The sequence below is a fragment of the Aotus nancymaae genome, unplaced genomic scaffold, assembly GCF_030222135.1.
Source record: "Aotus nancymaae isolate 86718 unplaced genomic scaffold, 86718_ANA_hifiasm-v0.15.2.pri h1tg000043l, whole genome shotgun sequence".
NCBI classification, from domain to species: domain Eukaryota; kingdom Metazoa; phylum Chordata; class Mammalia; order Primates; family Aotidae; genus Aotus; species Aotus nancymaae.
Window position 1 is genome coordinate 5,605,096 of NW_026988457.1, and position 15,775 is coordinate 5,620,870.

Here is a 15,775-nt window from a genome sequence, read left to right on the forward strand (position 1 = left end):
GCAAAGCAAAGTCAGGGATGTTGGTGGTAGGGGGGAACTGTTGTCAGAAAGCCATCAAAGCTACGGTAAAGTCAGTGCCCCTTCATCTTACCCCTATTTTCACAAAGTCTGGATTTGGGAATAATTGTAGTAATGTACTTTCACGAATTGATTCGGTAATTTGCATTTACTAATCTCAATGTGAAATGAAAGCCAGCCTCAAGAATGGGAGTTGTCCTTGGCTGTCATTTCTTATGATTTCTTTCTGTGTGGTACACCCTCAGAACAGGTATTCTCTACTCACTGCCTGTGCCTTACTCCTGTGTATTAGTAGTATGGAGGTGAATTTGTGTGACAGCTTTATTTTTTAAAATTTCTAATCGTGGTAAATACACATAACATAAAATTGACCATTTTAACCATTTCAAGTGTACAGTTCAGTGGCATTAAATACAATCTCCAGAAATGCTTCATTTTCTAAAATCAAGGTTCTATATTCATGAAACAATAACTCCATTTTCCTCTCCCCTCCAGCCCCTGGCAAGCACCATTCTGCTTTCTGTTTTCATGAATCTAATTTTTCCAGATGACTCCTATGAGTGGAATCATACAGTAGTCATCCTTTTGTAAATGGTACATTTCATTTAGCATTATGTCCTCAAGGTTCATTCACATTATAGCATGTAGCAGAATTTCTTTATTTTTAAGCCTGAATATTCCATTGTTTGTATACCACAGTTTGCTTATCCATTCGTCTGTGGGTGGATGCTTGGGTTACTTCTACTTAATGCCTTTGTTTTAAAGTAACTAAAATCTTGTGACACAAAGGTACAACAATGTATATCCTTGGGAAAAAAAAAAACTGATTATTATGCTCTCTTTAAACTAAAGAATTAAGCCCATTTCCTGGTCATGAAAGACCTGGTCATGGCTGATGTCATCCCGACCCATTTCCTCTCTCTCCTCCTGTCCCACACCCTTCACCTCTCTCTGGCTGTTTTTGCGCCTCATCTAAAAGGCCAGGCTTACTCTTACTTCTAGGCCTTTGCCAGTGATATTTCCTCTGCTTGGAATACTCTCTTTCCTGAGATGTCCAGATAGCTTTCTCCCTCCTTCCTTCACATCTCTGCTCAAATGTTACCTTATCCAAAAGACCTTCTCAGACCAGCCTCCACCAAGAACAACCAGGCCCTTACTTTGCACCCCATTCTCTCTCTCTGACTCTCTTTCGCTTGATATTTCCATGACACCCATCACCCTAACTCATATCTTTTCTTGTTTTTATCACCTAGTTTCCCCACTAGAAAGAAAGCTCTATAAAGTCAAGACTTTGTTTTATTTACACTGTATGTATCTCTAATGCCTAGAACTGTGTCTGGTAAATAAGAAGCCTTCAAAAACATTTTTGCATGATTTATATATCACTTACTATGTGCCAGCTATTGTTCTCAGTGCTTTACAAATGTTAAATCATTTCATCTGCATACAATGCTAAGACCCAGCTACTATCATTGTCCGTATTTTACAGATAAGAAAACTGAGGGCATAGAGATGTCAAGTAACTTACTCAAGGTCACTCAGCTGGTGTGTGCTGGAGCTACAGTACACACTGAAACAGTTTGGTGCTAGCAGCTGTGCTTTGAGCACTGTACCATGAGTGAATGAATAAATAAAATGGCCCTTAAGTTACTAAATGAGAGAGAAGAGGTTACAGATTTTCTCCTCCTCATTATGCATCATAATGTTCTTGCTTGGTGAAAATTTGTGCTATGAATTAGAGATTCAACAGGGCAGAGAATGTAAAAGGTTTTTTCTGCTTCCTTTTGCTGCTGCCTTTTCCACTCTATTGGCAGAGAAAAATCCCTGGCATGTGAGGGTACATTTCTCTTCACCTTGGATACTATGTTCAGAGCTTGGTTATGGGCAGTGGAAGTTAGTCTAGGACCTGCCTGACCAAATAGAGGAAAATTCATTTCAGAACATGACAGGTCAGGACATACTAACATCCTTCTGGGAATAAGATTTCTTCATTTATATTTACCAGTCTTAACTGGAAGTGCAAATACCTTACCAAGAAAGGAAGACACTGTGGTATTTCAACTTCCCTTTATGTTATACACAAATGTCAACCTTTAGAGTCACAGCTTTTTCCAGCACATTCTCCTTCCAGTTTAATTTTTCCTGTCTCTGTTCTTTAGCATTCTCTTTATCCTCCCTTCCCTGGTCTGTGTTGCGCACCATGTACTGTATATTTGGTATTGCATATCAGAATTCCTCTAATGTGCCACTTCAGCTGAACTTGGAAAACACTGGGGTGATTACTAATTTATTGCTGTCTTCTGCTAAGTGCTTAATGCAAGCTTAATAAAAATCAGTGGTTGTGTGTGCTTCTCCTTTGTAGGAATACACTTCTGATAGATGACTAGGTTAGGTCATTGTCAGATGATTTATAGAAAATGTTCTAGGATAACCTACCACTACCATTTCATTGATGTTGCAGAAGATGCTAATGGACATATAAGTGGAAGTAGAAGCAGAAAAAAAGTAGGTACTATACACCCTCTCTTCCAAAGACTCATTGTGAGCAAAGAGGTTAATAGTATGAAATGGGGACATCTGGATTGAGCACAGTAACATCCCAAGAGAATTAGAGTTAGGACACTAAATGCATTTCCAATCAAGAGGCCAATGTTTACAGGTTCTCAAGCATCAGGCTTTATCTCCTCATTTCGGGTAACAAAGAAGTACTTGTCATTTGTCTCACCATCCACAGGCCCCACCCAGAGTGCCAGTCCTCCTGCCCCTTCCCTGTTGGAGAAGGGCCTTCTCCTACAAAAGGAAACCACTTGTGAGGGATGGTTAAAACCATCTGTCTGTACTAAGAAAGAACTAGACTCTTTCAACACAATAATTTCATCTTTCTCTTTTAAACTCTCCTCACACAGTAGGGCATAATGAAATCACAAACTGCCCCAAGCTCATCTTTTTCTGGAACCACACAGAAGGTTTCTGTCCTCTGGCAGATAATCTCTGCATCTCTGCTCAATGTCAGGCTGTGCAGGAGCTGGCCTCTCCCAGCCTCAACCCAAGCATCAGCAAGACAATTGGTCATCACCTAAAGGAAAAATGTGGTCTACTTCATTATAACTTATAGAAATTTGACATTTCTCCCTAATCATGGCTTTCCAATTTCAACTACTCAAAATTTCCATGCAAACTTTTAGGCTTTAAAGAAGTCTTTAAAAGAAGCTATTTAAGGCCAGGCGCAGTGGCTCACGCCTGTAATCCCAGCACTTTGGGAGGCCGAGGCAGGCACATCACGAGGTCAAGAGATCGAGGTCATCCTGGCCCACCTGGTGAAACCCCATCTCTACTAAAAAATACAAAAATTAGCTGGGCATGGTGGTGTGTGCCTGTAGTCCCAGCTACTCGGGAGGCTGAGGCAGGAGAATTGCTTGAACCCGGGAGGCGGAGGTTGCAGTGAGCTGAGATGGCACCACTGCACTCCAGCCTGGCGCCTGACGACAAAGCAAGACTGTCTCAAAAAACAAAACAAAACAAAACAAAACAAAAAAGAAGCAGTTTAATTTGTTAATCCTACCATTTCAGTGCCTATGGTTTCATCTATTTTATGGCAACATTTCTGACTTATAATATTTGACTTCTTCAAAATGTTGTTATATAGTAAGATTTACTATATCATTTATTTCATTAGATATAACTTAAATGACATCTTCAGCCTTTTAAATTAAATTTAGAAAATTCCTTAACAGAGTAAGCTCCTGTCAGGGGAAATAAGCGCCATTCTCCATAATAAAAGGAGTGCAGATAACAGGCAGAAGCTGTTTCCATCCTTGCTGTTTTACTTTTTTTCATTTCCTTTCTTACTTGCCAGAGGTGGACTGATTTGCTTCAGATTCCATATTTTTAACTGGGATTTCATCTGATTGTCCACTCTCTAGAGACACCATAGCCTGTTTAAATGCATTTCTGCTATTGACTTTCCATTCAATCCTTGTGAGATCTAGTTATCTTGAACTCCCGACCTCAGGTGATCTGCCCGCCTTGGCCTTCAAAGTGCTTGGATTACAGGCGTGAGCCACCAGGCCCGGCATCAAGGCAGGCTGCTCCGTGGGCAGCACTTCAGCAAGGATGAGGCTGATGTTCCCAAGAAACAAAGGGAAGGTAGGAAGAGGCTCCCACTGAGATACAAGTTAAGAGAGCTCTGGGTTTTTGCAAGCAGAGAGAGGTAGGTTTGTTTGTAAAGAAAATTTTCAAAAAATAAAGAAGTACTGATCTTTTTACTGTCTCCATGGTTTTCCCTTTTCCAGACTGCCAAACATGTGGACTCATAATCTGTAGCCTTTTCATATTGGCTTCTTTCACTTAGTAATACTCACTTAAGTTTCTTTATGTCTTTTCATGGCTTGATGGAAAAATAACAATTTTCAAGTAGTGAAAGGAATGGATTGTCAACCCAGAATCCTGTATCAGCAAAAATATCCCTCAGAAATAAATGGGAAATAAAGATATTATCAAATGAATCAAAAATAAAAGAATGGGTCAAAAGCAAACCTACCCCAGTAGCATGACTAAAGGAAATTATCTAAACAGGAATAGTAAAAGAAGGAAGGAGGGAAAAATATGCTAACCAAAAATATGGGTAAATATGATAAGACGTTCATTATCCTCTTGGGTTTTCCAAATTCCGTTGATGGTTGAAACAAAACTTATGCCACATCTGATGTGGTTCTAAATGTAAACTGAGAAAATATTTAAGTTCTAAATGTAAACTGAGAAGACTTTACCTTCCATAATAAAAACTGAGGAGAGTAAAGAGAAATACAGGAAGATAAGGGTTCTATACTTCACACACTGGCAAAATGATACCAGTCAACTGAAATGTCATCAAGACATAGTGTAATGTCTAGAACAACCAGTAAAATAGCTGTGCAAAGAGATACCCTCAAAAACACTATAGAGAGAGCAAAATGAATTCTAAAATATTTTCAAGTAACATACAATAATGTAGGAAAAAGAAAACAGAGAAAAACAGAAAGAATAAATGGAAAACAAAAATTATAATGGCACAATTAAGCTCTAACATATCAATAATTACATTGAACATAAGTGATCTAAATAATTAATTGACAAAAATTGGCAGAATTGATTTCTTAAAAAAGAACTACTTTATGCTGTCTATAATGAACATACTTCAAATATAATGATGCAGGCAGGTTGCAAGTAAAATAATGAAAAAATATACCATACAAACATTAATTGAAATTTTAATAAACTATAGTAATATGAAACTGAGTGGAATACAGTACAAAAAAAATTACCAGAGGCGTAGAGGGACACTGTAAAGGGACACAGCTTATGTAAAGAGGGTAAATTCACCAAGAGGACACAGTAAAGAAATCTCAAATGTGTATGTGTCAAAAATCAGAGCTTCAAAATATGTGAAGCAAATATTGATAGAACCAAAAGGAAAAATAGACAAATCTATAACTGGAATTAAACACTTTCTCAACAACTGATGGAACAAGTGGACAGAAAAGGAACACAGATATAGAATAACTCAACAGCATCATCCACTAATAGCATATAATTAACATTTATAGAACACTTCACTCAACAACAGCAGAGTAGACCTCATCCTAGGCCGTAAAACAAACTGTAGCAAATTTAAAACAATTGAAATAATACAAAATGTTTTCTCTGACCACAACGGAATTAAACTAGAAATTAATAGCAGATAGACAACGGAAAATTCTCCAAACACTTGGAAACTAAACAACACACTTCTAAATAATCTATGGCTCAAGGGGAAGTCTCAGGAAAAGTTTTAAAACATACATTAAGTAGAATGAGAAAAAATACAACATATCAAAATTTGTGGGACATAGCTAAAGCCATGAGGGAAACTTGTAATACTAAATGCATACATTAGAAATGAGGAAAAGTCTCAAATCAATAATCTAAAATCTTACCTCAAGGATCTAGGGAAAAAAAGCAAAATAAATTGGAGGCAAGCAGAAAGAAGGAAATAATAAAGATGAGAGCAGAAGTTGAAGAATTGAAAATAGAAAAACAATAAAGAAAACCAATGAAACAAAAGTTGGTTCTTTAAAATTGACAAACATTAAAATTAAAAACTTTTGCTCTGTGAATCTCATGTGAAGAGGATGAAAAGACAAGCCACAGAGAGGGAGGCCATATTTCCAATCCACATAGCCAACAAAGGACTGGTATCTAGAGTATAACAGAATTCAAAACTCAAAAGTAAAAATAAAAAACCCTCACAATCCAATTAGGAAACAGGCAAAATAAATGAACATTCATTTCACTGAAGAGGATGTACAGACAGAAATAAGCACATGAGGCCAGGTGTAAGTGGCTCACACCTGTAACCCTAGCACTTTGGGAGGCCGAGGCAGGCAGATCACCTGAGGTCAGGAGTTCGAGACCAGCCTGGCCAACATGGTGAAACCCCTATCTCTACTAAAAATACAATAATTAGCTGAATGTAGTAGCACAGGCCTGTAATCCCAGCTACTCGGGAGGCTGAGGCAGAATTGCTTGAAACCGGGAGGCATCATCATTTAGTTGTGATACCGTACTATAGTTTTGCAAAATGTTATCACTAGAAGAAAATGGCTAAAGGGATCTGGAATTATTAGGATCGACAGTATTAATCATGTTTCATAAGAAAATATTTTTATAGTGAGCCAAGATTGAATCACTGCACTCCAGCCTGGGGGACAGAGTGAGATTCCCTTTCCAAAAAAAAAAAAAAAAAAGCACATGAGAAGATGCTCAACAGCATTGTCCATTAGAGAAACGCCTATTAAAACCAAAATGAGGTATTATAACACACCTATTAAAATGGCTAAGGTTTAAAATAAGTGAAAAAACTAAATTCTGGCTAAGATGCAGAGAAACTAGATCCCTCTGACATTGCTAGTAGAAACATAAAATGGTACAGTCAATCTGATAAACACTTCAGAAATTTCTTTAAAAACTAAACATGCATCTGCCATACAATCCAGCAATCATCTTCCTGTGCATTTATCCCACATAAAAACTTATGTTTACACAAAAACTTCTACATGAATATCTATAGCAGCTTTATTGAGGATAGTACCACTGAAAACAACTTGGATGTCCTTCAGTGAGTAAATGGTTGAGCAAACTGTGGTAAATCCACATCACAGAATACTATTGAGCTATAAAAGGAAATGAGCTAGGGATACATGCAACAACCTAGATGAACCTCCAGAGAATTAGGCTGAGGGAAAAAAGCCGATCTTAAAATGTTACATATTGTATGTTTCATTTATATATTATTTTTGAAAAGACAAAATTATAGAAAGAAAAGAATTAGTAGTTGCCAGAAGTTAAGGACAGGTGAGGGAGGGAGGGAAGTGGATGAGACTAAGAAAAAGAGAACAGGAGGGATCCTTGTGGTGATGGAAATGTTCTCTCTATCTTGACTATATCAATGTCGATATTTTAGTTGTGATATTGTACTGTAGTTTTGCAAAATGTTATTACTGGGAGAAAATGGCTAAAGGGATCTGGAATTATTAGGATCAATAGTATTAATCCTGTTTTATTAGAAAACATTTTTATAGTAATATATATAGCATGCTTCCATTTCATCAAGAGCAAACAACAAAGCCGCCAACCTCTAGATATGAATCACTGGGGTAAAATGTCTGTAAAGATGGTTCCTAGTAAGCCCCGCTTCTCTTTTGTTGTAATTTGTTACATTGCAATAGATATCTGAGACATACTTGTATGTGTGTCAATGTTTATAAGACAGATGATTATGAAGAAAAACATACCTGTCAAGCATGGTTGCTGAGCAGTGGCAGTAGAAGTAACAGAGAAGTGATTAACTTTTCCTTTATATATCTTTATATTGTTTTACTGGTTTCTACAAGTATATATTAGTCCATATATAGTTCATAAAACATCAATTAAAGAAAACTTTTACTAGGAAACAAAAATGTTCTATTTTTTATTAAACTCAGGCTGTGAAAAAAGGTCTTCCTCTGATTTCATTTTTATCTTCTGTTCTTTGCTGCAGCACTCCACACACCTCGGTTTTAGATAGTTGTGTGTAATATTGGTTTCATAAACATCTTTATAAATCAGTTTTAAAAATAAAGGCCAAAAGTTTATACATTCAAAGTGGCTGTGGATTTGCAACTAAAATATCCTTAATCTTCTTTAAATAAGCTATAAAAACTAAGCAAGGGATAGTCATTAGGAAAATTGATTTAAAAATATTCTTACTAATGCAATCTGTAAGATGCATTAGAAAAGTGCATTAGCGCACATAACACTTTATCAGCCTGTAAAATTTTGACTAGCTTTCTCTGCTCTTAACAGTGCTATAGCAATGATAAAGCTTCAGGAAGTTTATCTGAAGAATAAGGAAATGATCATGTTTTTGCTGTGAGTTGCAGTTTTCATTTGTATTACCTTTCACATTTATCGAATTCTTGATTTCTTTAAGATCTTTCTGAATTTCTTATAGGCCCTGAAACTCCTAGTCAAGGCCATTTTCATTAATTCAGTTCAACAGATTTATATTCATAGTGTGTACTACATGCTAGATACTATGCCAGGTGTTTGAAGAAAGAAAATGGGAAAATTAAAAAGAATAGAAAAAGCAGAGGAACTATCAATCACTACATAACAATCTAGTAAGAAAAGTAAAACATTTTCAAAAACTATATAATATGCTGGTGGTAAAGCCACAAAGACTAGGCAAAGTAGATTCCACTTGAACTAGTCATAAGAGTGGTAAGATTGAGTCAGAGTTTGGCGGGAAAATAAGATAAGGAACTATATTCCAGATACACTGGAAGTGTGCAGGAAAAAAAGGAAGCATAGAAGAGCATAATGTGATTGAGGAAGAAAATGTAGTTGGTGAGTATGTAGTCTGTAGTTTCTGATGAACAGGGAGTAGAAGTGACAAGAACACAGGCTCTTTTTACATTAAAAATACAAGTTCATTTTCAACAAGAGTGTCAGCTCAGTAGGGAGAAAACAGTCTTTTCAAGTGATTCTGGAACTAGATATTCACATGTAAAGATTAGTCAGACTCCTTTTCTAGACCATACACAAAAATTAATTCCAACTGGACTGCAGACTTCAATGTAAATGCTAAAACTACAAGATTCTTAGAAGAAAACATGGGAATAAATCTCTATGATCTTGGGTTTAGTTAGGCAAAGCTTTCTCAGACATGATCTAAAAAATATAAGCAACAAGAGAAAAGAAAGATAAATTGGAATTTATCAAAAATTTAAAAATTTGTACTCTAAAAGACATCATCAAAAAAGTTAAAAGACAACCCTAAGAATGGAAGAATATATTTGCAAATCATAGAATATCTGATAGTGAATTGCATACAAGACTATATAAAGAACTGCTATACTTCAACATTTTAAAAAGATAAATAACTCAATTTTAAAATGGGCTTTTAAAAGTGACCATAAAAGAGGAATTGAACAGATATTTTTTCAAGGAAGATACAAAAGTAACTAATAGGCACACAAAAAGATGCTTGACATCGTTAGTCATTAGAAACCACAATGAAATAATAATTTCATGTCCATGGGGTTGGCTATAACAAAAAAGACAAATAATAACAAGTGTTGGTGAGGATGTAGAGAAATTGGAACCAATATACATTGCTGGTGGGAATTTAAACTGGTGCAGCCCCTATGGAAATAGTTTGGCTTCCCCTCCAAAAGGTTAAACACAGAATTATCATAGGGCCCAGCATTCCAAGTATATACTCACGAGAAACAGAAACACGTCCACACAAAAACCAGCAGATGAATGTTCACAGTGGCATTATTCACAGTAGCCAAAAAGTGGGAACAACCCAAATGTCCACACACTGATGAACAGACAATCTCAATGTAGTATATCCACACAATGGAATATTATTCCCAGATAAAAGAAAAAAAGTACAGATCCATACTGCAACAAGAATGAGCCTTGAAAATGTTATGCTGAGAGAGAAGCCAGTTGTAAAGACCACATACTATAAGATACCATTTATATAAAATGTCCAGAATAGGCAAATCCATAGGGACACAAAGTAGATCTGTGGTTTTCAGGGACTGGGTGGTAAGATTGAGGGGGAAATGGGACTGACTGCTAATGGGTGAGGGATTTCCTTTTTGTCCTGCTGAGAATGTTCTAATATTGATTATGGTGATAGCAGCAAAACTCTGTGAATATACTAAAAATTATTGATTTATACATTTTAAATGGATGAATTGGATAGTATGTGAACTATGATAATGCTGTTTTAAAAAAATCTGTTAAACCAAAACAACCAAAAAACAAAAACCTCAGACTCAGAGCCAGACTACCTAAGTTGAAATTGTGCTCTTTCATTACCCACTATGAAGCTCTGAGCTACTTACCCTCTCTCGCCAGTATCTCCATCTAATAAATGAATGATTATTTCCAGCTGAGATCTTCAGGGAAATTTTTACAGAGATGGAATTTGGGCTGGTCTCAAGGACAGTGCTTTTCAGGACTGCAAGATGAAGACCTTAAGAGGGTGGAGAAATGAACTAGTACTTTGAAAACAACTATTGTGCACCAGGGTCCATGCTAAGCATTCTGCGCACATAATTGCCCTCTGCTTTGTAGTTATGAAAAAAACAAATCCTGAAAGTGAAATCATTTAAAGTGACCAAGTAGGGGTTCAATTGCAAGCCCAAAGTTTCCTGTGTCTGCCTTGAGCAACACCTCTGAGAAGGGAAGCTCAGGCATCCGGTGGAGGAAGCAAGGTAAGGCTTCTCTGGCAGCATCCAGGGGCAGTGAGTGGCAATTGGACTTTTTAGAATCTTTAATGGCCAGACAGATTTTCTGGATATCATTCTATGGGTGATGAGGAGCCATGGAATTGCTCATCAAAAAAAAAAGGACATAGCAGTAGTGATATGGACGTATGCTTACATGTAGAAGTACAGTTCATCTTGTACCTTATTAGGCAACTCAACTCTACCTTTGAAAAAACTTGCAATGTTACTGAAAATAGACACAGTCTGACAAGCTGGCCTTTGGTAAATTTTCCAGTAGAAAGTGATTTGCTTCCACAATTAAAAGATGACTTTAAAAAGTGAATTAAAACTTGTTCTGTGTCTGAAAGTTTAATTTGAGCTGCTGATTGTTACCAAATGATAGACCTGATTTTGATGTGAATGTTGGTGCTAAGAATACATACTAGAAGGTTTTAAATCTAATTAAATCTCTGAGAAGATGAACAAAAATTGTAGTCTCACTTTATACAACAGCTCAGTGAAAAGGAAAACCATTCAAATGGTGTATAATGTGTTTATTTCATGGTGACTTCTTTCACAAGTCGAGAAGGCATCATGAATGCCTTGCCTCTGCCTCCTACTTGGAAAGAGATTCTTTCAAAGCTACCAACAAGCATAGTGTCCAGCAAGCATTTGAAGGGCCTAGGAACTGTCAGACCTGGCATGCCAAGGTAGGCACCACATAGTTGAAGCAACAGGTAGCAAATGTGTGCTCAGCCCCATCCCAGGAGGGACCCCAACCTTAAGTCATGCTGCTACCTTGGTGCCCCGAAGGGCCATGGTGCTCTTTCTAAGGCAATGGTTCTCAAGAGAGATGCTATACCTTCTAGAATAGGTGCATTTGGGGAAAAATGAGGAGGTACATTTTTGTTTATTGTAATGATTGGGATCTTCCACTATAACTTTGTGGGCAATATTCTGACAATCCTGAAAACCAGGACTAGACAGTGAAGACTTTCTCTGCATTCTACATGATTGATAAGTCTACTGCCACATTAGTTATTACATGAGCTTCTCTGAGACTAGACCCTAATTCTCTTTTACACACAGACAGAAAGCAGCTTTTACGTGGTTTTAATACATACTCAATTTTCCAGCAATGACACTACCATGGAAATGGTGGGAAGACTGTGAAGTTTGCTCATGATTTTATGAAGAGTTGTTCACCATCACAGAACATGTCACCAAGTATGATGTCATTCATGGTATTGGGACTACCAGTTAAAGACATAAGAAGTAACTTGCATTTGTAATTACTATAATTGTTGTTTTTATTGTGTCCAAATATATATATATATATTCTCATTTGGCTATTATTTTAAAATGTTGACTCTGATCATCAATATTTAAACCATTTATTTATTTTTGGGTTATCTAGGCTTTTCAATACTACGTCCATAAATTGTACAATTTCTCTACAGCTTCCTTTGGTAAAGCTTCCATTTCCTAATCTATCCTTAATTTTTTGTTGCCTATGGAAGAAAATGAGTTCTAATGTCTTTACGTATGAGACTAACCATATGCATCGTGGCATGCGCTGGAATTTCAAGGATGTGCATATATTTTTGGTGATGCTTTGTTTCTACCCTGTCTGATTTTATTTAAAAACACATGAAATTAATTATTGTGACATCATACATAAATAAAGCCCAGCTCATTTGCAAGAATATCAGACTTTCTCATTTTCTCCACATTGACAGTGACAACTTGTCTTAGCATCTAATCTTGACTTTAATTAAGGTTATTTTATTCTCCCTTCTATCACACACTTACAAGTCGGCCTGTTATTACTCAACTCAACCCTGGTTTCATTCTAAATCCACCCTTATCTCCACTCTTCCACTTACCTATAACTCTTCTGCCAAATAGCTTCTCATATTCTTACTTTTTTAAAATCCAAAAGTATTCATTATAGGCATCGGGCTAGTTCATTACATCTTCTAATGTGGTCAAGCTGAGTATTATATACTAAATACATTATCATTTATTATAAATTATTTTCCTTTGTATTTATTACATTGGTTTTTGAAAATATTTGTATTTGCTCTCTGTAAATTTCCTTTCAGAAGAGTAAACAGTGTACTTACTTGTTTTAAAATTCTATGAAATATGTGTTGTATTAAGGGGTCACAGTACTCCTATTATTGTAACAAAACACTCTTCACATTTTATATCTGAGACAATGGAATGTGTCTTACTCAAGATTACATATAAAGAATGAGTTTTGCCATTTTAGATACAGTTAGAACACTTTGGCTTCTTCTTTTATTCTAAGTTTATGAGACTGTATTCACCATTAAAATGCTTTATCAAGCATGATTTGGGTACTCAATAAATATAACTTAGGTAGAGATGGTTATGACAGCTCTGTATAGAACTAATTATCAATAATAACAGTGTGAGAAATAGCTATTATGTATTGATCATCTGCAGGCATCAAACTTAAAAGTTTCCATTTATTATTATCTCATTTAACACTAATAATAATTATGCTAAGTAAGTATGTTGCTATCCATATTAGTAGATGAGGAAAATGAGGCTTAAACAGACTGGTGCCTTGCTCTTGATCACAAGGCTAGTTAAGTGACAGGAACCTAGACTCAAACTCAGGCCTGGCCTCTCTATCCCAAATGCCCATGTTTTCTGTCTCCAAAAAGAATAAGGTTATTCAGTTTTGTATTAACAAACATGAAACATAAAAATAATATTTTGGATTACAGAGGAAGGTAGGAGTGCTTTCAATAAATCAATTAAGGAAACCAATAATCCCTATAAATATTTTAAGTCAAAAGGATTTAAGGAGGGAAAGATAATATAACCCACATGGTGGCATACCAGTTTTCATGAGCCATGCCACAAAGATATTCCACATTTTTGAATTGAAATTAATTCACCCCATAATATTTATCACAAGGATCAAACCAAACAACAACTTGTACTGTTCAGACTGGTAGCCAGTAGTTATATGTAACTATTGAGCATTAGAAATGTGGCTAGTCTGTAACATAAAAATAGCACATAGACTAATGGAAAAGAATAGAGAACTCAGATATAAATGCGTACATTTATAGCCAACTCTGCTTTGACAAAGGCACTAAGAACATACAATGAGGAAAGATACCCTCTTCAATGAATGGTTCTAGGAAAACTGGACATACACATGCAGAAGAATAAAAGTAGACCCTTATCTATCATTATATGCAAAAAATGACAATGTGGAAGAAAGACTTAAATATAAGACTCAAAACAACAAAACTGCTAGAAGAAAACATAAAGGAGATCTTCATGACATTGGTATATGCAAGGATTTTTTGGCTTAAACCTCAAAAGCATGGGCAACAAAACAAATATAGAAATGAGATTACACCAAACTAAAAAGTTTGTGCACAGCAAAGGAAACGACAGAGCCAAAAGACTACACACAGAATGAGAGAATACATTGGCAAACTATGCGTCTGATAAGACGTTACTATTAAAAATATAAAAGGAACTCAAAAAACTCAACAACAGTGAAAATCCCAATTAAAAAACGGGCAAAAGACGTGATCTCAAAAGAAGACATACAAATGGCCAATAGACATGTGAAAAAATGCTCAACACTGCAAATCATCAGAGAGGTGAAAATCAAAAACACAAGAAGTTATCATCTCATCCCAATTAAAATGTCTTTTATCAAAAAAACAGGCAACACATCAGTTAAAAAGCTTCTGCTCAGCAAAGGATACAATTAACAAAGTGAAGAGACAACCCACAGAATGGGAGAAAATATTTGCAAACTGTCCCTTAGATAAGGGATTACTAATGAGAATATATAATTATTAGGAGCTTATTATAGGAGCCCAAACAACTGTATAGGAAAAAATTGAATAATCTGATCAAAAAATGTGCAAAAGATTTGAATAGACATTTCTCAAGAGGAGACATACAAATGGCAAGCAGGCGTATGAAAAGGCGCTCAACCTCATTGCTCATCAGAGAAATGCAAATCAAAACTACAATAAGATATCATCTCACCCTAGTTAAAATGGCTTATATCCAAAACACAGGCAATAACAAATTCTGGTGTGAATGTGGAGAAAAGAGAACCCTTGTGTACTGTTGGTCAGAATGTAAATTAGTACAACCACTATGGAAATAAATTTGGAAGTTTCTTAAAAAAGTAAAAATTGACCTACCATATGAAACAGCAATCCCACTGCTGGGTATAAACCCACAAGAAAGGAAATCAGTATGTCAAAGAGATATATGCACTCCTATGTTTGTTGCAGCACTGCTTACAATAGCTAAAATTTGGGAGCAACCCGAGTGTCCATCAACAGATGGATGGATAAAGAAAATGTGGTATATACACACAGTGGAGCACTATTCAGCCATAACATAAAAAAGAATGAGATCCTGCCATTTGCAACAACATGGATGGAACTGGAGATCATTATGTTAAAGTGAAATAAGCCAGGCACAGAAAGACAAACATTCCATGTTCTCACTTATTTGTGGAATCTAAAAATCAAAACAATTGAACTCATGGACATAGAGAGTAGAAGGATTGTTACCAGAGGCTGGGAAGGGTAGCAGGGTGCTGGCAGTGGGGAGTAAATGAGGATGATTAATGGATACAAAAAATAGAAAGAATAAATGAGACCTATTATTTGATAGCACAACAGCATGTGCTATAATAACTTAATTGTACATTTATAGTCAATAATAACTTAATCATACATTTTTAAAAGAGGAGTAGTTTGATTGTAACTCATAGGATAAATTCTTGAGGGGATGGATGCCCCATTCTCCATGATGTGCTTATTTCACATTGCACATCTGTATCAAAATATCTCATGTACCTCATAAATATATACACTTAGTATGTACCCACAAAAATTAAAATTAAAAATTAAAATACATTTCTTAAAGACAGGCAACATATATAACATATA

At 35.9% G+C, this 15,775-nt stretch overlaps 1 protein-coding gene across 9 annotated transcripts in view; it reads right to left on the reverse strand.

The window, feature by feature from the left end:
* STARD13 (StAR related lipid transfer domain containing 13) overlaps positions 1–15,775 on the reverse strand; it is a 557,207-nt gene that overhangs the window by 300,568 nt on the left and 240,864 nt on the right. Inside the window, exon 1 of one of the 9 annotated variants that reach the window (XM_012465556.3) lies at positions 2,744–2,764. The exons of the other annotated variants lie outside the window; for them this stretch is intronic. The gene's annotated coding sequence lies outside the window, so the exon portion shown is untranslated. Of the gene's footprint in view, positions 1–2,743; positions 2,765–15,775 lie in introns of those variants that run through there. 9 annotated transcript variants of the gene reach the window in all.